Here is a 27,243-nt window from a genome sequence, read left to right as displayed (position 1 = left end):
ATGGATATTAAATAGGTAGAAACTGCACCTACCTCAAGATGTCCTTGAGCTGAAAATGGTTGAAGACTGTTAACAAATGACAGAGAAGCATCACATACACTTACCTTGTTCTTTCTAGATATCAAATTATGGCTACTGTTGAAAGAGCAAGCACGCGAGATGGACCTTTGGTCTGACCCAGCACTATGTCCCTATGTCCTTGTGTCTTTTACATTCTCCTGGTTCTAAGCCTGTATAAGGGTAACAAATCAGGGCGGGACTGCAATTCTTTGGAAATGTAATTGAACTCTACAGGAAGCTGTCTCATCCCACTCACAGGAATTGTATGTCAAACAAAAACCTAGAAAGGCCCAGAACGTCATTAAAGTACTCCAGCGGTGAACCACCTCACTGAGTCTTAGAGCTAAAAGAAAGCACCAGATTCAGAAACCTACAAATAGCAGAGACCCTTACATGTTCTCTGAGTGCCTAAACTCCTATTGCAGTCAGTGGAGAGCTGGAGTTTAAATCATTTGCCCACAGGCAGGCATCTAGTATCACGTGGGATGCCCTGAGGTTTCTAAGACATGTGACACAGGGTCACCCTAAAATACCTCTGTTTTGTCAGCTGGATCACCCTTTACTATCCTCTAACTTTACTGACCAGAGGTAGGATCCTGTCACTTAAACACAAATACATAATGTCGCCTGGACTTCTTTGGGTAGCTAAAACACCTATAGATATAACACACGATCCATGGGAGTGCAAAAGCCACTTTAGATAACACTTTAGGTATTCTTTCACTGAATATAACAGGAGCTGAGACGCTTCCATGTATGTCAGAATTTGCCACCAAATCCCATCCCAAGTGTCTGTGGAGACAAGTCATGAGGATCCTTTTATGGAAGGCTCTATACAGTCTTCTGAGTTAGGGTATGCTGCATCTGACCAAATATAGGTCTCTGCTTTAAGATGAGAGAAATTGTGCCTCAGGCTGTAATGATGAGATCATCACTGATTATAAAGAGAGAATAAAAGTAAATGAGTTCAGATATGGGCACCAAAACCATAAACATTTCTGCCTGGAGCATCTTAGGAAAAGATGTGTGTTTCTGTTTTTCCTTCCTCTCTTCAAAATAAAATCAAAGGAGGAATTTGCTGCTGTAGCCAGCTATAATCCCCCTTCCCTCACCAAGCCTGCTCCTTCCCTAGTTAGCTGTGCTCACGAGCGAATGTGTTTTAGGCAAACCATGGCCAATGTCTAAATTAACTCTGCACTCCTTGTTCAGCAGCTTTGGGGATGTGCATGCAGATCAGCAGTGCCTGGCGCTAATGATGAAAAGAAAGGGACAGCAATATCCTTGAGAGTCACAAACTTTTGGATTAATAAAAGGGCATTCCCCTTATCAAGGAAACATTATGTGAAACTCACTGCTAGAAGAAAATAAAAGACTCCTGGGAAAGAAACGAACTGTGAGAAGTCATTCTAGGCTCTGCTTATAGTTAGATCTCTATGCCTGGATCCTGTGGACACTTACCTATTATTTATTTCAAGGGGATTCCTCATGTGCAGACCGTGGTCTGTGAGTGTTTCCCAGAATGAGCTCTCGCTCTGCACGTCACCGAGGAAAGCAATGAAATTACATAAATATCAAGCTCTGTTCAGGGACAACGTCCAAGTGAGATAGGATCTGTGCAAAAGCCCCTATTTTTAGACACCAGCTTACCATTTTCTTTCCCTTTTTTCTCGCCTTTCCCTTTTTTTTTTGCTTTATCAGTGCAAGTATTTTGCTGTCGGCGTGTGCTGGGGGCAAAGGGGGAGAGAGAGACACAACTCCATTCAGAAGCAGAAGTGGAAATGCTGCACTCGGAGATATTCGGTATTGTCCTGGAGTGCTGGGAGGATGCACCCTGCAGCAGGCAGCCAGCCCACAAAGGCTGACAGATCTCATCGTCTGCTCTCCCGGAAACCTCCCATCTTCCCCCGGTGACATTTCTCTTGTCTACAAATGGGATTTGCTGATATTTTGTGATTTCCCAGGACTTTCCTATGCCCTGCCTGCCTTGCAAAGTGGGTTTGCTTCGTTTCCTGCACACACACACCCCCACACACGCACACACATCGTTTCTTGTCTCCTTCCAAATGGCCTTATCTGCCAGTCACAATTTCTGCAGCCTGCAATTTCGATCACTTTTAAATGAAACCCATGCTGGCCTTAGTAATCATAATGTCATTTACAATTTACCACAAAACACGTTTATTCAGTTAGTAGCACATTGGAGAAAGAGAACTCCATATGAACTCGCCGCTGAAGCCCTAATCTGATTATTTCCTCATGAAAATCCAAGCAGGGGTGCTTGTAAGAGGGGTCTGAGAGGAGAAGGAAAAAGTGAGTCCTGGCCACAGCTGACTCTCATAATCAATGCGAATAGATAAGTGACGCGGCGTGTCAGGGCCAGCAGCTAATCTGCCCCGGGGCTTTCCTCTAAAAAAGGCCAGAGTGGACAGGACTTAATAAATACTGAGTGACCACTGAATATTGAGCTGACATGTGCTATTTACATTGGCGATGAACAATAACAGTGATAAATTCCAGAAGCATCCCCCCACGATGGGTAAAATTCGATTAAACAGGTTATATTTGTATACGCGTGTGTGTTTGCGCACACACGTGTGTGAGAGGGAGAAAAAAAGTGGGGGAAAAAAAGAAAGAGAAACCTGGCGTGTGTGAGTCAACCGGAGACCTTACAAATGGAAGATGGAAAAGATGTTCATATCTGCAGCAATGCGTGCACGGGTGAGGCTGAACGTCACACCAGGAGCTGCACGCACCCAAGCAGAAGAAGAGGACGTGTGCGCGTTGGGTGCATGCGCGGGCAGGTGTGCCGTGTGTGTGTCCTGCTCGGTGCAAGAAAGAGGGAGAAATAATATGTGGAGCGTGCGTGCGTTCACCCTCTGCAGCTATTTCCTCAGCTTCCGAGAGCAGACTTTGCTTTCTGCAGATTCCCCTATCGTCAAGTCGAGTTTATTATTTAATTATATACATGCACGCACACACATAGACACACAAACATATATATCTATATGAGATTTTAGCACTCAGGTTGCTTCTAGGGCTCCTGACAAATATTAACTTTGTGTCAATATTTGTCCTTCCTGTCGTGAAATGAGGATTTTCCACCTCATTTCACATTTGAAAAGAAAAATGCGCCGAGGGGGTCCTCTTTGCTTAGGAAAAAAAACACCACCACCACCAACATATATCCTTTATTTAGAAAAATGGAGCAGGAGGTAAGGAGGGAAGAGTATTTTTAAAATAGATGTTTTGACTTAAAGGCACATAGAGTCCTGTGCAAGTCTCCTGCCTTCACCCTAGTTCACCAACGCCAAATAAATAAAATAAAATAAAATAAATTCTACATTTAAAATTGAATGAAATACATCAGCATTAATGATTTTCCCCTTCAGGTTAACACCACCATTTCCTTCAATAATTTTTACCCATTTCATGATAGATTTCACAATTCAGGTTACAAGGAAAAATATAGTCTTTTTTTTGACAAAAACAAAAGGCAATGTCAGTTTTTTATCAAAATAAAATAAATCTCACACAATTTTCTTTCCATCTGACTGGATTTGGCCGTCAGTTATTTCTAATTTAACTACAATTATAGTTACAAAAATATAAAAGCGAGTAGGGGAGGAAGGGGGAGGGGAGAGATAAATGGGATACTGTTTAGAAATTGCGATTCATTGGCCTTGGGCTGGCCAGCACATATCTTTGCTGAGGGGGAAATATTCATCAGCATTAACTGTTCCTTTTGACCTGCTGACATTCAAATGTGAAATAAAGAAAAAGGGCCCAGCAGTAGGACCTTAGAAATCTAGCAAAGGTAAATTATTCTGAGGTCAGTCGTTTTTTCTATACAAAAGGTTTTCTATGTTTCTCGAGTTCAGATGTTCCCTGTAAATAATTTTGACCCTGATTCTCCTGTCTAATCCCTGGCACAGGGTCCTTATGCCTACGCACTCGTCCTTTGAAAGCAATGGCTCTGCAGCTGCTGATCTTGTAAATCTTCATGTAGGTAAGTGAAAACAAGCCCATCAACTTCAGCGGATGCTGAAACAAGGCATCCCCCGTCGTTTTTAGAAATCCCACTGACTGTATGCATATTAGGGATATCACTCAATTGAGTTTAGCAGCATTCCCATGAGGGATAAACACACAGATATGCAATGTCAAGTAACTTATTTGGGGTGGGTTTCTCGCAAGGTGTGTGTTGGGAATACATGCGTAGGAATGCATGGTGGCATGTGTGCTTGCTTGTGTATTTGTGTACGTACATGCATGAGATACATAAATATATACTCAAAGCAGAAACCATGTAAATAAAAATGGAGTGATTGCTTTAGGCTGTTAATTCTTTCTTTTAAAGAAAATTATTTTAGAAGGAAATGAATCTCATAATATCACACTGTGGGGGTTTTATGCTTTCCTGTTTATCGTTCCTCCATAAAAAACTTTGAACCCCCTGGCCAATTTCAGTCACATTTGTGGACTCAGAGATACTATGTTCCTACAAGATTTGTAAAAGTAGGTGCCCAAGTAGAGAAAAGACAGTTATTAGAGCTTCCACTGAAAGAAAGTCCGTAGTATCAGCTCATTCTTATTATGCATCACAAGATCTGCATTGACGCTTCCCTTTCACATACAAATCCATTGAAAAAAAGGTGTAGTACGTGAAATATTTGTTCTTGCATTCATTGTTTGCATGCGTTGATATGGCCACACACGTTGCTAGCATTTATTCACTGTGAAATCAAGCATTATTTGCATCTTTCATATGGTTATATATTTTTATGCTAGCACCAACCCTTCAGAGCTCCCCCATGCTTAAGAGGTAAGGCACATATGTTATAAATGATAGTATATCTTTCCAAGTTATGAACAAAAAATTGCAGTTTTCCAGTTCCCAGAGACTATAGTAATAACTCCTTCCTGACCTTAAAGCATAAGTGCACAAGTAAAGTCTTAACAAGAGAGACCAGAAGCCCACTGAGGCGAGGATGCTCTCCAACAGCGATCAAAAAGAGTCATCTAGAAAGAGTATGGGAACAAAGCATGCATATAGCAATGTTCACCCAAAATGCTCCTCAAGCTTTCAATGTTTTACAGGTCAGGAACCTCTTGAGTCAGAGAGATCATCTTTGGTCTTTGTATTTGAGAGAAAATATCAAATCTGTCTCGCAAAACTGCAAAGAGCTGGGGAGGAGAATAACATAGCCAGGAGAATGTATCTTGAGCCCTCTCAAAGGAGGGCTTAGACAGCAAAGGGGTGGAAATAATGGCTTTTTGTACAGCAGCTAGCAAAATAGGACCCAGGGCCCTAACTGGAGCTTTTAGATGCTCTCATGAAGCAGATAATACAAACAAACTATTCCCACAAAGCTCTTGAAGTCATTAAGCATCATTCAAAGAGCCAATAGCTGGGTGTGACAGGGATCTTCTCTCCCACGAAAGATGGTTAAAAGAGACAAATGCAAAGAGAAACAGCTTTTGGTCCAAATTATTTCACCTTTGAAAAAACATGCTCTTCTGCAAGTATCAATTTGTTTCTCACGTCACTACCAAAGCTTTTCCCATTATGTTTCCCCTTAAGATAATCCTGGTTTCCTTTAGGCGTATTTAAAGCCCAGGAAGATTTTTCTCTCCTCCTGACCAGCAACCCCACCGACCGAAGCTTTAATGACACTGATACCCGGGGCTCAACAAAAAGGCGAAGGGCAGCAAATGGCAGAGCCTTTGCCGACGCGCTTCCAGTCACCGTCTCTCTGGCCAAGGAATGATAAAACTACCACCACCACCCGAAAGCAGAACAGCAATTTCATCGGATGCCAGACCTAAAAATGAATGTGGCCGTGCCATGCACTGCTCTGAGCCGTGGATATAATGAGTTTTGAATGGGAAGTCCCGGACACAATAAATCTGTGCCATATGTGACCATTTCCTGTGTCAGTTCCTTTCTCATAACCAGTGGAGGCTTCACCCTCCCCCTCACTTTCCCTTTCATGACCCCACACCAGGGCTCTGAAATCTTTCAGGGTTGCTTATGGGCCCCAGGCCTTTCCACAGCGGTTGCATAAATAAATGAGTTTGACAGCAAACATCATAACGGTTAGCGGTAATGTGTGCTCCACACAAGTGCTTGTGCTACTCACTGGAGAAATGGGGGAGGAAAGAGCTTGTTTTGTTACCGCAAACAAAAGTATGTTCTCTGACAAGTGGTGAAAGAATTAGTCAAATAAACTTGAACTCTATTAAGACCATCGCTGCCAGGTTTTGTTACGGACGGGAAGGTTCTCAGCTTCTCTTTCCCTCCTTGGCCTGCAGTCACTGCAAAGACAAATCATCCTTTTCTTCTGCAAAAATAAAGTTAGGGGATAAAATGAACTGCCTCAAAATAAAATTTACAGGGAACTCCACTTTACTATTATTATTATCATTTCTTCCCAATGAGAACAGTTCTTTGGTCCTGGGAACAGACTCACAAAGAGACAGAATGATTTTCCATTAGAAGTGGGACAGAAGGAAAACGCCAAATACCTGCAGATTTTGGAAGTATTCGCATTAGAATAAAGCTTAAAAATGGCAATTATTTTTGTAAGACATAGGTGAAGGAGAGGACAGAACAGAGCTCAGCATTTGCCCTAAAATTGTTTTCCCTTTTTTTGTTCATTAACAAATCAAACGTTTTGACTAAATAAGCAAAATTTTACTAAGTTTTCAGCTTTACCTGAGAAATTTTAAATTTTTTGGATGAGGTAAAATTTTTCTGTAAAACTATTTTACTGAAAAGCCTTTTTTGTCCCAGATATACCATTTAAACAAACATGTTACAAATATCCCAAGTTCAGCCCAGAAAGACTGCAGACATTTCATTAGTATATTAAAGAGTATAATTAGTTTATAGAAGCTTCATAGGAAGCTTCCGTCATAGCAAGGAAGGTAAATTGGCTTCTCATGTTCAGTGCAGAGAGAACAAAAAAAAAGTATTAATATTTTAACCAGGGAGATTTAGGTTAGAAATTAGAAAAACATCTTTCTAGTTTAAAAAAAAACCAAAACAGCAAAGCCTTGAAACCAAACGATTAGGAACCTGGTGGAACTAACACAACTGAAGAGGTTTTTTAGCATGTTATATTAATTTCTTTTTGGAGCACTGTAATTATAGATATCACTTCAGAGTAAATGGAAGGGTGAGGTGACTTCGTGAGCTCTCTGCCCATCCTGCCCAATGCCTCTGATACCTGTTTATCAGCAGCCTTGTCTTCATTTTCATTCTTTCTTTCTTTGCCCAGGTAAGTTATAAAAAATGTTAAAATCTTACTTGTACCTGCCTTGGCTGAAGGCGCAGTCCTAGAGCCTGTGCTCATGACAGAAAGGTTCGCAAGCCCAAGAGTCCCTGTGACATTATTAGGGTGATTTTCAGCAATATTAGTCCTGTATGGGCTATGGAGCTGAATCTTAAAGCAGAAGGATTTCATTATAGGTACAGACAGCTATATTATGCCATGGCATATTTATGACAATGAACAGTAATGGGAGGCAAGTATTTTAAGCCTTAGAAGATGAAATTAATCTGAAAGCATAGCGCAGAATCTGAACACCTATGAAAACATATTGAAGAGCTAAAATTTGAGATACAAAGGCTAGAGTCATTATCTGAGCACATAGAATGGGATTCATCACATTAATTTTAGCTGCCTAAATGTTAAGCATCTAGTCTAAGCTAATTGTCTAGTCTAAGCTTTTCATCTAGACAATAATCATTAGAGAGAGAGAGGAGAGAGACTTACGAGGGTCATTCATTCCTGCTTTCCCTTGGATGGATTGTATCACTTCTGGAGATATCTGTCTCTACTGGCTATATGGGAAACCTAGACAGCTAGTTTGGACTGAAGGCCTGCATTTGGACAGCTGAAGTTAGGTGAAATGAGCCCAACTCCTAATGATGTAGATAACGAGACTTGCAGAACAGCTAGGGTAATAGATGTTCCTATTCTGAAATAAGTGGGAAACGATAGCTCTGTACACACGTCTAAAGTAATCGTCTTCTCCAGTTATGAACAAGGGGAAAGACAGAAGGAAGGGAGATGAAGGCACTACCATGTTAATCTAGAAAATAAGAAAGTCCCCCAATGCCTAACAGAGATCTAAACAAGCTGCAAACAAATTTTTCAGAAAGATCCTGAAAAAGATCAAACTCTGCATTTGGCTTTTGTAGCTACGATGGATCCAGATACTCCCACCTGTGCCTGGTGCAGTCACCCTGCAGACCACGGCTTGCTCTGCTCCTGAGCAGTACAGCTCACATCATAGAAAACAGAGGTGGCACTGAGCAAAATGCCTTGGAAACCACAGAAATAGAGAATTTATTGCAAAAAAGACATCTGTGCAAACACAGCGAGAACCTAAAAAACTAATTTCTCACCTCTGGAACCAACATGGGTGCAGGGATGGAAGGAGACTGGTTTCAAACACCACTTACAAGAAAATCAAATGTGTCTGTAGGCATAGTCCTAAAATACCATGCCTACATCGAATCTTAGGAGAAAATAGGTCAGAAGAGATTTCTGGATGTCATTTATTTCAACCTCTTGCTCAGAGCAAGGCTAACTACACAGTTAGATCAGCCTTCTGAGGGCTTTATCACAAATCATAGTATATCTAAGTTTTAGGCTTCTATATGTTTACTAGGACAAGGTTCCCAGTTTATAGTATGTCCAGAGAAGCTGCCGGGCTTGAAAAGGACTTGAAGAAGATCTGTGATCCTAATGACATTTTCAAACATAACTACACACGCTTGCGAGATGGTTTGAAGAAGCTTTGAGGCTTACTTTTACAAATAGTTTTTATACTCGAGTGTGCTTGTTTTAGGTAGTCCAAGGCCTGTTCCTTGTCCCATTAAAATCTTCTGGACAGCTCCAACAGGGAAGGAGTAGGTTTGGAGCTGGAGCATCTCTTGTGCTTTACCAGATAGCGTTCTTCGTCTTCATCTAAACGTGAATGAGTCACACTGATCCTGGTTGTGTGGTATGGTGCCCATGGAGAAAAAGAATGACTACATTGGTGAAGCACTGCAAACATTTACCCGGTCCTGACTGTCCTGCTCTAACTAGTAGGCATCACTCCCTTTGCATTTTATTCCAGCCTTACCAGTAAGCCATTTGAAATTTCAGACAGCCCTTGGAGTTATTTTGGCCAGGGAGTATATTTAAAACTCATTGTGCCTAATGTTGTCTTTCTACAATTGAGAAGTAATCAGGAAAGACGTGAAAATAAATAGACAAGTGAGAGGCAAAATGAAATATGAAGTGGCTAGAAAGGAGTCTGCTCTCTAATGTATTTTTTCAGCTTATTATTGTAAAAGCCCAGAGCAAAAGAATAGCTTTGAAGAGTCTTTTGTTAATAGTGGAAAGGTTGCCTTTTTATTTTTCTTAACTTTTTATTTATTAACCATGCTGCACAGGGTACTTCCATAAATGATGGCCAGGGTTCAGGTTACAGGGACTTGTTTAGTCTGAAAACATCCCAGCCTGCAATGGGAAACAGAAAAGAGAAGTAACGGCCCATCATACGGTGCTTGAAGGGACTAAAACTGAAGCCCATTTGTTCTCTGCTTTTCCCTGTAATTTCTAGTGGTTGAGCTTGCAAAGGTTTGGATGTTTCTGTTTGGATGGTTAAAATGTATTCCCAGCAGGCCACTTCCTCAGGTGGTCTATTTGATGACAGCTTGATGCTTAGGCCAATATAAAACAGCTGATGTTTTGACCCTATCTGACAATAAAATTATAAAGCTGCATTCCTACATGGTGCAAAGATCTTATCCTCCAGATTGTTGTGAGAAAAAAAAAAAAAAATTTTTGAGGGTGCTTACCTTATGCTCAAGCCCTGAAACGTGACAGTCAATAACATTTTTGAGATTCTTAGCATTGGGGTACTATGTATTTATTTATCATTGCCCTGAGTATGTGGTTAAGCATACAAATATTCAATTGCTACAAAATTTCATTCAAAGCTATCATGTGGGAATACACTAGCTGTGCACAGGAAACCAGACAGGTGCATTAAGCAGTTTTCTTTCTTAGAGACTTTTTAGTGCTTCAGCACCGGTGGAAAAAAAGAGCACCGAAACAGAGTTAAGATAGGCAGAGCAATATAGGATTCCCAAAGGCCACTTAGCTCAGGCATCCTGCCGGTATTTAAAGGATGCCCTTTACACTTAATAGTCTATATTATTTAACTTTTATGAAAAGAATTGCCAGTGTGGACAATTTGGGGTCTGGTTTTTTGGTATAACACCGCATTGCCAGACGGGTACATGAGATGATCATAAGTGTGATTTTCACTTGTTTATTCCTTGGCATCAACAATATCAGAATATATTTCATTTTCCAGGCGTACCAACTGCAAAGTTTAGCTGGCAGACTCTCAGCAGGAACCCACATGGGCTTTTCTGCTGGTTTGGGCCATCAGAAAGCATCTCTCAGCTCCTGAAGTGCCATGAAGAGCCAAGCCAGTTTGAAGAGCCTACAAAGAGCCTGTCTGGCAGGGTTTGCTCAGTTTGCACATCGTCACCTGGCAATCATAAGGGACACCAGGCTGAAGCCTTGTAGGTCGTGTTTGTATCCCACTAGCATGGAAAGGCTCGTTCCAGAGTCAGAGTACACCAAGTACTGAGTACTGAGTGCTAAGCACTAAGTACTAAGACTTATCCAGCAGGTAGAAAATTGGTCCAACCCAGTTCTAAATTTGTGTTGCCTTATCAAGACATCTGGGCTATAACCACTCTCCATGAAAGCCACAGGAATTCTGTTTATGTATAATTTCCCTGGGGAAAAGCTATCAGCAGAAATCTCACTTTCCAATCCAAATCCTGCCCAAAAGGGTGGTACATTATGTCAAGCACATGTTGTCGGTTGTCAAAAACGAATTTACATTTTCTTGCACATTACGTTTCCCTGAGGTCCAAATAGGCAGTCTGTAACCTGAATACCCAACCAGAAGGATGTGCTGTGGAAAGGATCCCTGTGCTGCCAAGGACACTGAGGGGAGGAGGAACATAAGGGAATCTTGACTTTTTTTTCTTTTGCTCTCGGTGGCTTACATGGAACGGGAGCTCAGACATAGAGATCTCAGAAGTAGAGATCTGAATTTAATAAAGCTGTCCGGAGGGGAAGTGAGACAGCGAAAAGAAGATCATGGAGATAAGAGAGGCAGAGACAGGAAGAGAGGAAAAGAAAGGACATTATAGCTGACTGGTGATGGCTGTGCCCTTTCAGACTCAAGTGGGCAGAAGTGAAGTATTTGTTTAAGAGGTGGGACACCATTTCATTATGAAAAGAATAAGAAAGAAAAAAGAATATTTTATGGTTAGAACACATACTTCCATGTCACTGTAATGAGGATAGGCAAAAGGCAAGGAAAGGCGAGGATAATGGCAAGGCGTTGCAAGGCAATTAATATAGCTGCTTGATTTCATTGCAATTTTGGGGGGCATTGAAGTGACCCTTTAAATTCAGTACAGCTACACCTACAGTATGCAAGCAGAATTAGGCCCCTGCTTAGGAAAATAACTTCTTTCAAGGTAACAATAAATTCCACAGATTAGCAAAAGGAGAGGGTCTTTTTGCTTCACCACTTCTGCAAACTTTCTCCCATTTCTGCTTGGAGAGTAAAAGTTAATTGAGGGGCAGTAGGGAGGAGGAGGAGGTTCATCTAATCCCCACTGACATGGACAGCCCTCTCCGCCAAGGTACCGAGTTGACTTCTTTATAAAGAGCAAATGCACTGCCCAAGCTCCCATCTAGGGAAGTGTTTTTCTTTTCTTTTCTGTAAGACTCTGTTTGTTAGAAAAACCAAAAAGACACCAGAGGGAAAATAAATGCAGATACATTTTTAATGCGTACATTTCATTTTCAGAACATGGTGGGCACTTCAGTGCGGGTGCTGGAACTGCGAGGGGGAATTTATCTAATCAGTCCTCCGTGTCCCTGCTTCATTGACATAATGTGGTCCTGCCGATTAGAGCACTGGAATCATAGCTCTGCATTTTCCTTCTCTTTCACACTAAAATTATTGATGTGCTTTGTACAATGTGTAATTGCCATTATTGTATATGTGCCTAGAGCATGTGCAGAGCTGAAATTGAAATAAATAAGCAAACAAAAATCATACGATAGGAAGTCTCTGATGGTACGGTGGGGGTTGGTGCCATGGCATCACGAGCTGAAAATAGGATTTGATACTGCTGTGACTGGTTTTGATAGAGTGAGATTTGATAAGACTACAAGAAAGGCTGCTGCGATCCTCTAGTCTGAACTCCTCTTTTTATATAGCACAGACCCTCAGCAAACACCCAAATCAAAGACGTCTTTTAGCATCCCGGGTCCGAGCCTCGCCATCCAGGGACTTCACCAAAGCAGTCCCGATTTACATCACCTGAGGATCTTTCCCAGTATCATACATTCACTTTTGCTCTCTCTCTTTCTCTCTCTCTCATACACACGCAGTAGATTTGTTCTTTACATTTAATTTATGCAAGTGAGGCACAGAATACATTTCAGTAACGCCAATTAGATACGCACTAATTTCTTCTCTGTGAAATAGCAGTAAGTAATTAATCAGAATTTTGATCACAACTCAGTTGGCAATTCTAATTGCACTTACCATTTCCACAGCAAATACGGAATCATTATCTTTTTCTACTAGTCCTCTCTTCCTAATCATCCGGGGTGCTAGAAGCAAAACATTTCCAAGAACTAGATACTGTCTCTATCAACCAGCAGCCTTAATACCTTTGGACTGAGGGTTAGTGGGTTCAGTCCATGGCTGTGTTTTATTTCAAGCTTCATCATAATTTTAAAGCGAATAGCTAGTGGCAGGCTGGCTGCTTGCCTGGGGGAGGGGGGATTCTGCCTCATAAAATTATGAGAAAGGATAAAAGCTAGCAGCTCACTCCATTAAAAACCTTCTGGGAGAGCACTAAAGACGCCTGACCTTTGCACAAGCATCCAGCAGGCATCTAAGGGGCATATGGACGTTGATCAGATCTGTATCATCAAAGCCTGCACCACATCTCTGAGGCACCATAACCACGTTTTAAATCCAGGTGTTACCAGCCAGCTTGGTACCGAATAGGACGATCAGGGGAGATCAGTAACCCGTGTTTAACAGAAACAGTGTTTACACGACCATTTAGTGATCATTCTGCTGGTCTGCGCAAACTGACAGTGCTAGTCTGGAGCAAGAATGGCTTAAGATTATCTGCCTGGAAAGTGTTACGGCCAGGGGTCTATGGAGATAGGACTCTCCTTTGCTATGCTCCAAAAAAGCTGACAGTGAGATACTCCTTAGATGTCTTAGGGTAGAAAGAGAGCAGGAAGAAAAAGGAAGATTTACCATTTAGGAACTGAGCCCTACGGGGAGCTGAGGGTGTATGTACACCAGGTCCAGCCTTCAAATCCAGCATGGCACTTCACCTTCTCCCACTGCTGGAAGAAAGGTTTCCAAGGACCTGACAGCTACAATCTAGTTTAATAACCAGATTCTTCATATAATTCAAGCACAGATGGTTAATATTTTCCCAGATAATCCCAAACCATAGACAGTAATTTGGGGAATAAACACTAAAACTGAGATATCAATTCTGCCCACTTAATAACTAGTGAAAAAAGGTTTACAAGAAGTGTAAAGACACTCCACTCCACTTTATGCAGGAGGTCTCTGCACAGAATACATTGTGAGCCAGTATAGTTCTGGTACTACACTTACATACAATTTGAGAAAGTAACATCAATGAAAACCACTATTTTGAAGACTGTCCAAACATCACTAGAACTGCCCAAATCTGTCTCCTCCCTGCCCTAACCAACAGAAATGACTGTAAGAACAGGAAGGCATCACTCAGCCCTCTCCTTTGCTTCCTCAGTGGGGTTTTTTGTTGTTGTTAATGCTTTTGCTTTTATTCCATATCTGAGACATCAATAGGAAGGATTTGAGGGGAACTGGAACCTTTCAGAGTCCTTCTGCTCCCAGACACCAAACCTCTCCCATAGGAAAGGCTCTCAACATTAGTGATGCCAATGGGGAATGAAGAGGGACAAAACATCTCAGAACCTAGCTATGAACATTGCAGCCAGGAACAACAATGTCTGAGATTTTGGTGGGCTGGATTTCTTTCTTTCACAGAGGACAGAAAAATACAAATAGAATAAATGTCTGACCTGCCAGAGAGACATTTCTTCATCTGGGGTTGGGGTAGGGGTGGCATGTTAAACATGCTGCCCATGCTGAAAACTCTCAAAACTTTAATCACATATTTTCCTGGCTCAACTCTACCTTCTGGGACACAGTAGGACACAGACGTTTTCCATCAGCCTTAAAAAGAGGTACACTGAGGCTGTGTCTACACTTGTGAAGGCTTATGCCTTAGCCTTGGTATTCAGTCACACATATTTTACATTCCTAGAACAATGCTTGGCATGTTTTTTTGTCTAGGTCAACTAACACTGACCGAAACAGTGTCTAGGAGCTGTCTGAGGGCTAGCGTGATTAGTGACCATCCCAGTTTGGATGCAACTAATCTGGTCTGGAGGATAAGGGATTTTAATAATTATGTATGTGGCCACACTAAGAGTTGGCCCCAGGTCCATAAAACTGGCTCTGGTGCTTTGTAGTTTCCCAGCACAAAGGTCTGAGATCTTTGCAGCCACGTTGTGCAGAGCAGTACCTCCATGCTCCCCACTGTTCTTTAGGAGACACATCCCACTTCAAGCAGCTCAGGAGTATGGGAGGCACTGGTAGAGTTAAAAACGAGGTAGCCACCGGCAGGTTTTTCCTAACCAACTATCCATACTCTTATGGAGCCTGCGATGACTGTGCTGACTATCTAAACATATAAGAAAGAACCTAAAAAGACAGAAAAGAACAAAAAACTGTTCAAAAAATGTAACACATTTCTCTGCAAAAGAGAAAGGATGCCTTTTAATTGACTATAGTCAGGGTTGCTTAATCACCTCAGAATGGAAAAAAAAAAAACCAGCAGCTCTTGGAATCTGAGCATCTTTGAGGACCGAGTAAACCGACACAGTGCAGATTTATGAAGACAGCAGATCACGTCCCAGATCAGCTACAGCAGCCAAAAGAAAAAATAAGAGCTTTAAAACCAGAGGCAGTGGAATACAATCAGACTAGTGCAAAAAACATTGACTTCAACACAGATATATAAGTAATGGATAGTCCTGAAGAGACATTCTGGCTACATCTTCACTAGTAAATTAAATGTGCCCAGGAGTATTCCCAGACACCGAGGCCAGCTGACATGGTCTGGCGCATTCATCTATTAAACTATCTCAGCTTTCAAAACAGGATGGAATCATCCAACAGACCAACTGGGACTGCTCCTTGGCATACGTTAACTCCCAAACTGCACCCAAGAATTGTTTGGGAGAGCGTTAATTGGCCCAGGACAAAAGCATGCCAGGGGCTGTTGTAACCATTTTTGCAGAGCAGAGGATTGTGTTTATATGTCTGTGGCCTGGCACCACTTTATTTATTTTAGCATGGGCATAGCCCCTATCCACGTTAACATCTGCCCCTGGAGAGTGCTGCTGTGACCACAAATTTACCTGCAAAATTTAACAGAGGGCACAGGCCACATCAGTTAGAGAGGCATCTTGAACCTAAGGAAATGAACGGGGAAACCTGCAGCCAGTATTAATTCTGGGCCCCTTCGAGAGGAAAGTTCACACCCAGAGGCAAAGATCAAGCAGACATTGTTTGAAATATTTGGCCTTCTCCTGGCATTGTTGGAGGTTGGTGAATTTTTCACACTTAGATCATATTCATTTGTTGCATACTTGTTACAAACAAACTATTACTGTTCACTTAGCAGTTTACAAGGCTGGAGCTGACGTTTTCTTGCACTAGAAAAATATTTTAAGTGGAGAAAAACAATTTGAGGTGATTATTAAAACCGTTATTAGTGAGGCAGGAAACAAAGTTGTTGCTGTGTGCCTTCTGTTTGTCGCAAGAGCAGGCTTCAAACTTGAATGAAAGAGAAGGAAGGGACAATCTAGTCACCTCCTAGCTGTTGTCTCCCTGCTGGAAATGAGCAATAGATTGACAGCAGCTGAAGAGAGACATGCCTACCCACTGCACCTTAATTAATACAGGGACGATGGGTTTGGGAGGATTGGAGTCACCACAGGAGCAAACCTGGGAATAATTTCCTGTGTCTACTCAGCTAGTGTCTTTCTGGGTTGATGCAGCTGGACCCAACACTGGTCTTCAATAGTCAGTCATAATCTTTGAGTTCAGTGAGGTTATGGCCTCATGTAGTTGTGGGAAATAGTCTGATGCATGATGCCATCAAGCAAGCCCCCTCCTCAACACATCATGCATGGGCATCCCTCTAATCAAGATGCTCTGAGAAACAGTTGGTGAAACGTGTGTGCATAAAGCCTCACAAAACCAAACTAGCTGTGGAAATCTTTCTTATAGACACGTTGAGCAAATACAGGAGCAAGAGTTGGGTGAGATGAGGGGCAGCTACACCACCAGGACTCTGCCACCAGTGGGTTTTGGAGAGAACAATCTGTTGACTGCCCTTGCCTTGGATGAGAACTGTGAACCTCAGCAAAACTTCTTGCTGTTTCTTTTAACCTTATGGCATCGTGTGCACAGAAACATTTTTCCAAGCACAGGCTCAGAGACAGACAGGGTTGATCCACAGCAGACATCAATGCCAGGAGGAGTCAGAAGCACGGGCTGGGACTGTGTGTAAATGCACCCACAGAGACCAAGAACAACAGGAGCATAAGGTCAACCCCAAGCAGGTCCAGTGTCATGAACACCACCTCAGCCAACATACATCTGTGCAAAAGCACACAAGGAACAAGGCAGGAAGGTATCTCCCAGCCAAGGTGGAGGCAGAGCTGATGAAAGAGGCAGACACTGCTGCCCAGCCTGAGACCTGCCCTCAAAAGGACCAGGGACACATCTTGGCCCTGTGTGTCAACCTCCCTCCCTCTTTAGATGCTCCACCAGTGGCTCTTTTGCTGCTGTGGACAGGAGTCCATTGCACAACCACAACAGAGAAGACTTAAATTATTATGGCCTCTCATTTGCGACTTTCTTTGCATCTCTTGTCTGCTCTGCTCCATGGTACTGAAGTTAGCGTTTGGATTTTTGATGGAAAGTCACCTAGATCAGGCTCATTATCACCCTTTGCCAGGTGACTTGGGAGCAATACGCATACCTGAAGAGTGGAGGGCTGAGCTGATGCCTCTTGGCCTGAAGACATAGGGATATGCAGGGGCATAGCCAGTGTCAGGCTGGGTGACTCCAGAATACGGTGCTGTTACAAATAGCACTTTGCCTGGAGGCCCATCCAGTTGAATTAGAAAAAAAAAGAACCATTAATTAACTTGACTTAAGAGAGGGCTGATGCAGGGCAATGTGACCTTTTCTCTATGTCACATGCCACACGGATTTTAGCCTCCCTCTGATGCTTTGTCACCGCCAGTCCTTGTTTTTTTAGATCACTGGATTGCAGGGGGTGATGGTGGCCAAAGGGATTGGGGAAGCAGGAGAAAAGAAAGAGATGGCTTCACTATTTCAATGGTCTGTACACCAAAGACAGCAGAATAATCCCATTATACATCTACCATCTATTACCTTGCAATGTAAAAATATATCTATATGAACACATAATTTATTTCAGGTACACGTCATGTTTACGTTCAGTTAATATATACAGTTAAGGTAGTTTTGGAAATATTTTACAGAAAAACTATGAATGGTATCAGTTTACAAAATGGAGACTTTAATTATTTAATGCTGCTCAACTTTTGCATAAATGTGATGGCAACAGAAGGAGTTTTCTACAGTTTCCGCCAATAAACTCAGTGCATCACTGCAATAGCCCTATCTACTTAAAATTTGCCATTGAATTAGCCTAACTCAGTGTTGGTAGGGAAAGTGTAGTTAACAGCCTCCATACAGGCTGTTGAGAGTAAAAAGAGATTGGATGAATAAAATAAAGGCCTGCAGCAAGGAACCTCCACTCCCTTTGGCTGCAGTACGTATAGACACCCCCTGATACAGATGATTTCTGTTTCGGAGTCCTGCAGATTGAGGAAGACATAAGTGAACCTGCATGCCTCTAACCCACTGCGAGGTTTCCCTGGGATATCCCTGGGGTCAAGGCAGACATATGGCTAGGTCTGCTAGCCTCTCTGTGGCTGGGAACAGGCTGAAAACCAGGTCTTCTGAGGCTTCTTCAGATGAAAAGTCACCTCATTTGGGGGTGTAGTTATGTAGTCATATGTTTGCGTTACAGCCTAGCCATGGTGATACTGCTCAATTTAGGATTAAACATGATACACTGTCCTTTAAGGAGGACCATTACTAGATAGCTTCACTATGCAAGCCTGATTACTTTGTATAAACTATGCATGCTTTGCTAACAACTATGTCATTGAAGAGGGAACTAAAGCCTGATAAAAGGAGACATCCTGCCCCAGAAGGCACCGAAGACCTGATGATTGCCAAAGCAGCATGACCTAAGGGAAAGGGAAAGGTGGCAGGGAGGGATCACCACCACCAACTCCATTCAAGGCTGGAAGAACTTGCCCCACACACACCTGCAAGGAGCACGCACGCTAGTTTACACAGCAAGCGAGGGTAATTTAAATGTAACTGGCCAACAGTAGATGAGAGGGTGACTACTGTCCTAACCAATGAATATAAAATTAGGCAGGTTTTTACTAATCATGTTAACAGAATAAATACGTTGTAGTTCTTTGGTGTGGTGTGCCAGCTTTGTGGAGTTACCACCTGGCAGCCATCTCTGCGCAGACATGAAATAAATAAATATCTCAGCTCTGTGCGTAAGATCGGCTCATTGCACACCGGGTACCGAACCTGCCTGTGGGACAACAGTCACACCTGGGTTCTAACACAACATGTTATTTTAGCTTTGTGAAATAGGAGGAAGGACAGTTCTGGGGTCAGGAGCACATGTAGTTCAGGGATGACGTGTCAGTCCTTCAAAAACACGGACTTTCTTATTTTAGGATATGATGAGCTCTGTTATTTTAAAATGGGTAACTTCAAGCTTAGGGTATTTTCAATAGATTTTTTTTTTTATCTTTTTAGTTGAAAATTGGGCTTTTTACTGGGTTTCCTGTGGAAGCAAGACTTCTGCAGTTGCACCATGGATGTGTTCCTCTACCCCTGGCTTCATGTATCCTAGAATTTTTTAGTTCACTCACCATCTTCACTTAAAGGGGTTAGAGGACATGTCTTAGAAATGTCTTTTGATAGCAAAACCCCTTCCTCTCTCAAGTCCTTAAGCTGAAGGAAAAGCTTCTTTCAGAGGACAGCTTTCAATTTCATCAACATTGATCAGTCACAAAAGATAAAGCCATAGGAAATGACAGTTACCAATTATTCATGCTCATAAGACCATCTCCTAGTTTAGAAAATTGAAAAAATTTCACTTCAATATTCAATTTTCTGATTTTTTTAACAGAATATGTATTTTTAAATCATCAGTGGTATCTAATTTCAAATAATATTTGTGGGACTGCTATCTTTCTATTCCTTTTTTTATTACTTTCAATGAAAAAAAGAATGACAAAGGAAACAAAGAAAGTTGAAAAAGTTCCTTTAAACACAGAAATGAAAATTCAAGTTTGTATATGAAATCAAAATAGATGTTTTTTTCTAGATAAAACCAGAAAAATTTAAATTTTATCTCAAAGACTTGAGAAAGATTAAACCCCCACCCAAACCTAAAATTAAACAACTCTAGATACTGACATAATACACAAAACGTAGAGGCCACATAGTGACCGAGGCAAAGAATCAGAACCACTCTATATGGACCATGTATTTTTTCTTTCACATCATCTGCTAGATCAGAGATCTAACAGTAAGTCTGGCAAGGTTTCAATGATAACTACCTGCTGTCAGGAAACTTCAGTCAAAGAGGGGTGAATCTCTCTTCTAGATCTCACTGGAAAACCCAACCTTGATGCCTAATGCCATCCTCGGTAGGCCACGGTTTTGCATTACTAGATGTTCATCACCCAAATTACGATGGAGTCTTACAAAACCAGTTCAGAGAACATCTCCACTGACTACATGGGAAATAGTCTCCATGCAAGTCTTTCTTTCTGAACGTCCCCCAGGTCTGGCTTCTCATCTAGCTTACATGTTTATATGTTTAGACATGAGCATCTAAGTCTGAGCTTGGCTCCTTCAGCTGAGAGAAATCAACACCTTAGAAGGGAAGTTTATGCGTCTTGCACACCGATTTTAGGGTGAGGTAAATTATTTCAGTTATACAAGATTAATCTTTTGAGTATAACCTGAATTTCTCTTTGAAAAAGCAAGCTAATCTAACACTAACCATGACATTCGGGATACATCTAAGCCTTCTCCTTAGCGCACCACAAGGTCTCCCTCAAGACCTGACCCACAGCCCACAGCAACAATAAGCCGGCAATTACAGGTCCCAGGAACAAGGGAAAACCAACTTTCAGAGCACGTGTGATGCAGTGAGCCTCAGCGTGCCTGAAAGCTTCGCAGACGGCGAGGCACACCTGGACTGGCTGTCCCTGGGTGACTGCAGGTATTTCTACACTGTCATCATCTGCCTGTGTGGTCTTTGTGGGGGTGAAAGGTGGATGGATCTGGGAGCTCACCGAGCCCTGGGTTTCTCCCACAGATCCTTCTTTGAGAGTTGTGTCAACACAGACATCGAGTTCAGAGGTGCAGGGTTTCATCCTCTGAATTGAAGGGTTTTTTTGACCGCACTGTTGAAAAAGAAAATACAAGGAAAAAACACTTCTCAAATTCTGTTGGATAACATTGGCAAAGAAAGACATGTCAATGCTATACCCACAAATAGCTTAGGTAGAGCAAAAAACCTCAGAATGGCTTAAAAAAGACTTGTCCGTGTCCCATTAAACCACTGTAGCTTAAAGTATTGGAGGTTGTTTTTGAAACTTCTTTCAATGAAATCTATGCTTTTATCTCAGTGAAAACACTTCCATCGTACTAAACAAACACGATGTGATCAGCAGTGGACCTCAGAAAATCCTCTCACATCTCATTATCCCACAGTTTAGATTAGGGCTTTTATAGCTTGACTTCATAATTCAACCACAGGATCAGCTCTGTTCCCCTCCGCCTGAGCCTTTGCAGTGCTAATATATTATTTCTGTAACATGAAGAGCAAAGAAAAGGAATATAACATGTTCTTGCGGCAACAAGTTAATTTTGATTTAACCTTCCAGTGCTTGACATTGCGGGCACTAACACTTCCGTTGTTTAAACAGAAACACCAAGTAAGCAAGCAATAAACCCTTACTCAAGCAAAAAGCCTCCCGAAGGTGCTGGCTGCTTTGTTTCTTGCAACACAAAGCGTTTCCTTGTCAGTCCTGTTGGCAAGATAGGGTTATGCCCTTTCCATGCCAAGATGGACCCTATTGGACCTCTTAACCATGAAACAGCTAACCTGTGAAAAGGGGTCTGAAGCTGAATTATGAGGACTTTCACTCTGAGGACACTGGAGGACGGAGAGGAAAGCCCTGTGTCCAAGACCAGATCAGCTATGGTAAGGCTTCTGGCTCTGCCATGGGCTTGCTCAAAACCCACAGACCCGGCTGTGCCTCAGCTTCCCCTCCTACCCTCTGTTTTATCCATTTAGGGCTGTAAATTTCTCGCAACAGGATAAGCTCTGGCTGTATGATGGTGCCTAGGGTCTCCAGTCCCATTTGGTACAGTATGAGAGCTCTTAAACAACTGCAAATACATGGAGACTAAGGCACTGCTGGGGGTAGTAGAATAAAGAGGAGTTGCATGCTAGATTTTTGCTCTTGCAGTTCAAGCAATCCAGCATTAACATTGCTGAGCTAGTGGTACAATCCACTTTTATTTCTCATTTCAAAACTTTTTCTCCTAGGCCCTTCATCACACCCCTGCTAATATGTCCAAGCTCTTGGACACCTCTAACTGGTGGGAGGAGGTTTCTTTACAGAGAAAGCACTCAGACAGGACCATGACTGCAGAAACCTCAAGGACTAAACCAGAAGTATTTATTGCCCTTTGATCTTAAGCCTCATCTTTTTCCTTTGCAGATCCCAGACACCTTCCCCATATACTCCAAGTCAGAGACTGAGATTTCCACAGTGACACAAGGAATTGGGTGCCTGGTATCCAACTCCTAACAAAGTTATTTAAGATTTAGACATAGCCTTTCCCCAGGAACATTCATAGAGTCTTTCACCAACAGACCCAAGGTCAGCCTGACTTCACCTGTAGATGATCACAACTGAAGGAGCTGAGGTCAGCCTGGCACTGAATCCTAGCGATTAGGTCACATTGAGGTAAAGACATGTGACAGCCGAGGAGACATGGCCTCACGCTCACAGCACACTGGGAGCACAGCCAAAGCCACCATGCGCTCCTTGCAAACGGTCACACAAAGAACTTTGAGGAAGGATCTGGGTTGCCTTTGGATTAGGTCTGTTGGGTTGTTTTGGATTTTTTATTTTTTTTTTAATCCCCTCCAAACTCTAGCCTAACCCTCTCAAAGAAAGGCACCTGAAAAAAGAGACTTTGCTTTTCGAAAGACCTTCAGCACATCTGCCTCCCACTGGAGCTAAGCGAAAGACAATATTATTTACCTAAGAAGCCCCCAAACTGTGAATATAAAAGTATACAAATTCAACACCCACAAAAAAGAGGAATAAGATAATAACCCTAGACAATGAGAAAATTACACAAGTTCACTTTCCATGTCAGTATGCATTTCCCTTTAAGAATTTCCATTTCCCTTTAAGCAATTCTATTATTCACACATAGCATTTCTAATCATTCTTTCAAGTGTTTCTATGTAACTTATCAGGGTTTAATGAATGCCAGAATAAGCACTAGAGGGAAAATCCACATAACTGGACAGTAACCCAAAGGTTTTAACAAGACCTCTACATTTTTCCTCTTTAATATAATCTTTATTCAAGCATTTTCTGCTTTGATCAGAAAGATGGCTTTTTTATTGGTATTATTATTGACTTTTTCCCACCCACCCTCTTCCATAATCCACCATCCCATAACTTGTGAGCCCTCCAGGGTTGCAGTGGAGAGTTATTAGTTACAAAGGGCTTCTTTGGAAACATAATCTACAAGTAAAATCAGTCAAAGTAAACAAGTTCGCTTCTATACTGCCTTCTACCGAATCAGGCCCCACACTCACTTTGCAGAGAACAGTAAAAAAACTTGCAAACATCCACCATTGATACAAGAATATGTTAGAGAGCAAGAGTGACTTGTTTAGTTTGCCATACGTGGAGGTATTGTTCACTATTAATAATGATTCCTAAGGATGATCTTGTGCCCAGAAGTTGTCAGTCACACAAATTCTGGGACACCTTGTCTCTGGGGGTTAGAATGGCTAAAAGAGTGGAGGAGACAAGATACATCAACAAATAGCACAGGAATTGGATCTACTTTCAGGTCAAACTGTCCTTGAATGGCTGCTTTGGAAGACGTGGGTATGAGAAAAAAAGTCACCACCTCCTTCAACAAGACACTAGAAACATGCTAAACCTTGACCCTGATTTTTAAGCCAATCTCAGAGTTCTGTAGGACTCCTGTCTGCACGACAGTGTTGTGGGCAGCGCTGCACTTGTACTTGAGCTCTAGCCAGTTTGGGGTTCTTTTCTCTGGAGTGCTATACAGGCATAGATAGAGTCAGATCTTTTCTCCAGAGAGCCTCAGGCTTTCCAAGAGCAAGGGATGTTTTTAGTTTTGTGTGGTCACTGACTTCCATTGGACTTCCTTCAGACACAAATGTGAGTGACTGAGGAAGTTTGTCTCCTTGGGCCCCAGAGAGGCAAAGGTGAAAGCAGGTTTCCCTCACTGCACAATGATCCAAACCAGCCACCTGAAGCAAACTTTGTCCAGCATGGGGAGCTGGACAAAATAGTTTCTCTAAAGCTGACTTAGATGTCTTACAGTGTGGTCTCAAACAGTGAGGGAGACATCATATAATTTTCCTGCAATGAAAAGATTACTTTTATTGGTTCTACTTACACCTCTAATAATTTATAATAATAACATGCAGCATTTAGAATCAGAGGGCTGGAAAAGTCCTCAACAAGTGACACATCCTATTTCTCTGCCACACAGCAAGCTATGCTCTACCGGGTTTCATTCCTGACAGGTCCTGCTATTGCTTTATTTCTTAGCTCCCTCTCCAGAGTTGGAAAGAAGGCAGTTGTGCCCATCTCCGAAGGCACAGAGACCAGAGACATGACGGCCCAGCCCTGCTCCAATGTGAGCTTTTACTGTGGTCACTCCTCAGAGTGAGATGTAGACAGAAAGTTCAAGTAATTTGTCACAAGGTGCACCAAATCAGTAGCAGAGGTCCAAGAAGAGCCAAGGACTCTCATCAGCTATTAGGGAAATTATTTTTACCAAGTATCTTCTTCTGCTGAGTATTTATCCAATAGAGCTGTACCCCCTACTTCTTTCATATTTATTTTTGGTACAACCTTGAACCCAGTTGGCAACTTTGATCAGCTAGTGCTATAATCTCCTATCAATCCCCCAGCAGGGGAAAAATAGTGGTTTTGCAATATGGACCTCATAGGGATGAAACTTCATTTTCAGTCCAGCAACTGTTGCATCCTAGTGAGCATGGGAAGAAAACAATGAGGCAGACTTACTCTAGTTTTGCAATGTGATTGTTAATTTCAGAAAAAACACTGCAGGAACAAAGTTTATTAGTGAGTAGGAGGATATTTCAGGAACAGAGCCCGACTGAAAATAATCAGCTCCCTTTAATTAATTGCATACAGTTTTATTGCATAACTGATGGTTTTAAACCTTGGCAAATTAGCTTGTCAAACACAGAAGTTAAATTCTCAGTTGGTTTCTCAAGTAAGGTCTATGCCAAAGTTTTAATTCAACTTGCCTTATCCAAGCAACCGGAAAATAGGGCCTCTTGAAACTGAAATTAGTGGGCAGTTACCCAGAACTGTAAAAAAGAATAGAAAAGACAAAGGAAAAAAACAAGAACGCAGGAGTCCCAAGCAGGGCCAGTATCTGACTCAGGTCCATGACCCCCATTCTGGGGTAGATTACAGTTGCAAGGTTACCTCGTCTTGACAACCTGTTTTCTAAGACAGGATGAGGTACTGTTGCAGATTTAATGTGCCTACAACAAGGAAGAAAAAAGAAAAAACCACACCTTTTCTTTGAAAAGAAAAGTTGTTCCAGAACAGCTTATGATGCTTCAGTGTGATAGCTGCCTCACTAGCTGTGTGTGTCTTTTCCCAGCAACTGGAGAATGCAGGATGATTTTATAATCATATGTATTTATATATTCGTATATTAAAATGAATATAAAGTTAAGTTAATAACTATGTTCTTGGCATGATCTTAGACTGAATATTCAATGTAACTACCCCTGCAAATATTTATTTTCCAGTTTCTTAAATGAAATGCCAGTGAATTGACTTTTTTCCAAAGCACTGATCTGTTTCTCCAAAAATGCATTAAGAGATTAATATGTTCTTTTCAACTAATTATTTTAACTATTAATTATATTAATACTCATGCTACATATCCTGAGAACCCCAAGGTGCTCACTGCGTCAACCACATGATTGACAGAGTGATGACATCCATATCAAAGATATGGTTTACAAATGAAGATCTTGCATGTTTTGGCTCAGTAATTATCTTGTGAAAAGTTGCTTTTGGGTGTACCAACCTTTTGGTCCGAGCTTAGTCAACATTTGCAGTTTCATTAGCTAAAATGCCCTATGAAGTCCCTGTCCTAAGTGCACTATAGCTGGAACTGAAATGGATGGTTTCTGCACTTACTGCTTTTTTTTGGTGTGCGTATGACCCAGACCACATCTACACCAGTAAACCAAATAGTGTTAGCATGTGATCTCTCGCCTTGGCTCACGATCACCCATACACTTTAACCACTAGAACATTTCCCAGAGAAGTTTTGGTCCCTGCAACTAGCGCTCTCCAGCACCATGCTCAGGCATGGCTGGATCCGAACAAGAGGGGAAATACTATGGGGACATGAACAAGGTCACGGGCAAGTGGTTTGGTTTAAAAGACTTGTTTAGAGGTGCTCCATTACTCAGATGGGTTTCAGGAACCACCTGTGGCGCGAGATCTTCCTTTCTTCTCCTCCAGTCCTTATTCATCCCATATGTTTCAGTTTCTCTGGGAGATAACGCAGAGCTCTTTTATACAAACATGTGGTACTACACAGCCCTGAGCCATCCCAGAACAATCACATTTTGGACCGAATGAGTCAAAACTGCTTGCTTGTTACTGTGATCATGTAATGCAAGATGGTCAAAACCTAAAAGCACACATAGGCGAGAAAGGCAAACTAAGGTCATACAGGCAGACATCTAAGCACTTGCCTGCTTTAGTAATGCCACATGGACACTGTTAATTACTGGTATGTAACTTTTCCCAGTGTTTCATAGGACCCTCAAACTAGTTTGGGATCACATCATACCAGATGCTACATAGACACTTCTTTAATCCCAACACTGAAATGTCAAGAGCCATCACAAACCAATGAGTAGAGAAAAAAAAAATTAACCTCATTTCACAGGATAATCAAGTGACTTCTTCAAAGTCACAAGAGAATGTTTTAGCAGAGTTCTGCAATGAACTCAGACCTGCTGAGTGATTCTGCAGCAGCAGCCTGTGTTTCCCTCTCATTCTCCCAGTAAATCACTCCTCACATGCTGATGGTTGAACCTGCTGGCTCCTGTGATGCAAGTCTCCCAGCAGTAAAACCTCTAGCACGGCATGCTGTAAACCAGGAGGACACTTAAATTGCCCTATACAGATAGACCTGAGATTGCTCTGCCCACAGTTCAAACTCAAAGGACCATGCCCAGTTTGAAGTGTAACCACTTTAGTATGGAAATATGCCCAGCCTAACCAGTCCTACCCTTCTGTGGCTCTGTGAGACAGCTTCTGGTTCAAAGCTGGCTCATGTCCTGCCAGCCCCGACCACAGACAGACGAGTGTGAGTTTGCTTGGAAGAGGTCATGTCAACACGGCCACGGTGCGATGGTCCCCACGTGAACTCCTCTTTCAGTTCTGCTTTCACATCGCTGTCTTCAAGCCACGAGGCGGT

At 42.1% G+C, this 27,243-nt stretch overlaps 1 protein-coding gene across 1 annotated transcript in view; it reads right to left on the bottom strand.

Moving 5' to 3' along the window:
- The window catches only part of PKHD1 (PKHD1 ciliary IPT domain containing fibrocystin/polyductin), a 267,040-nt gene that overhangs the window by 30,045 nt on the left and 209,752 nt on the right, over positions 1 to 27,243 (bottom strand). The window lies entirely within an intron of this gene.

The sequence above is a fragment of the Aquila chrysaetos genome, chromosome 15 (assembly GCF_900496995.4).
Source record: "Aquila chrysaetos chrysaetos chromosome 15, bAquChr1.4, whole genome shotgun sequence".
In the NCBI taxonomy this organism is placed as follows: domain Eukaryota; kingdom Metazoa; phylum Chordata; class Aves; order Accipitriformes; family Accipitridae; genus Aquila; species Aquila chrysaetos.
Note: the sequence above shows the minus strand (reverse complement) of the source record. Positions and strands in the feature narration are given on the sequence as shown.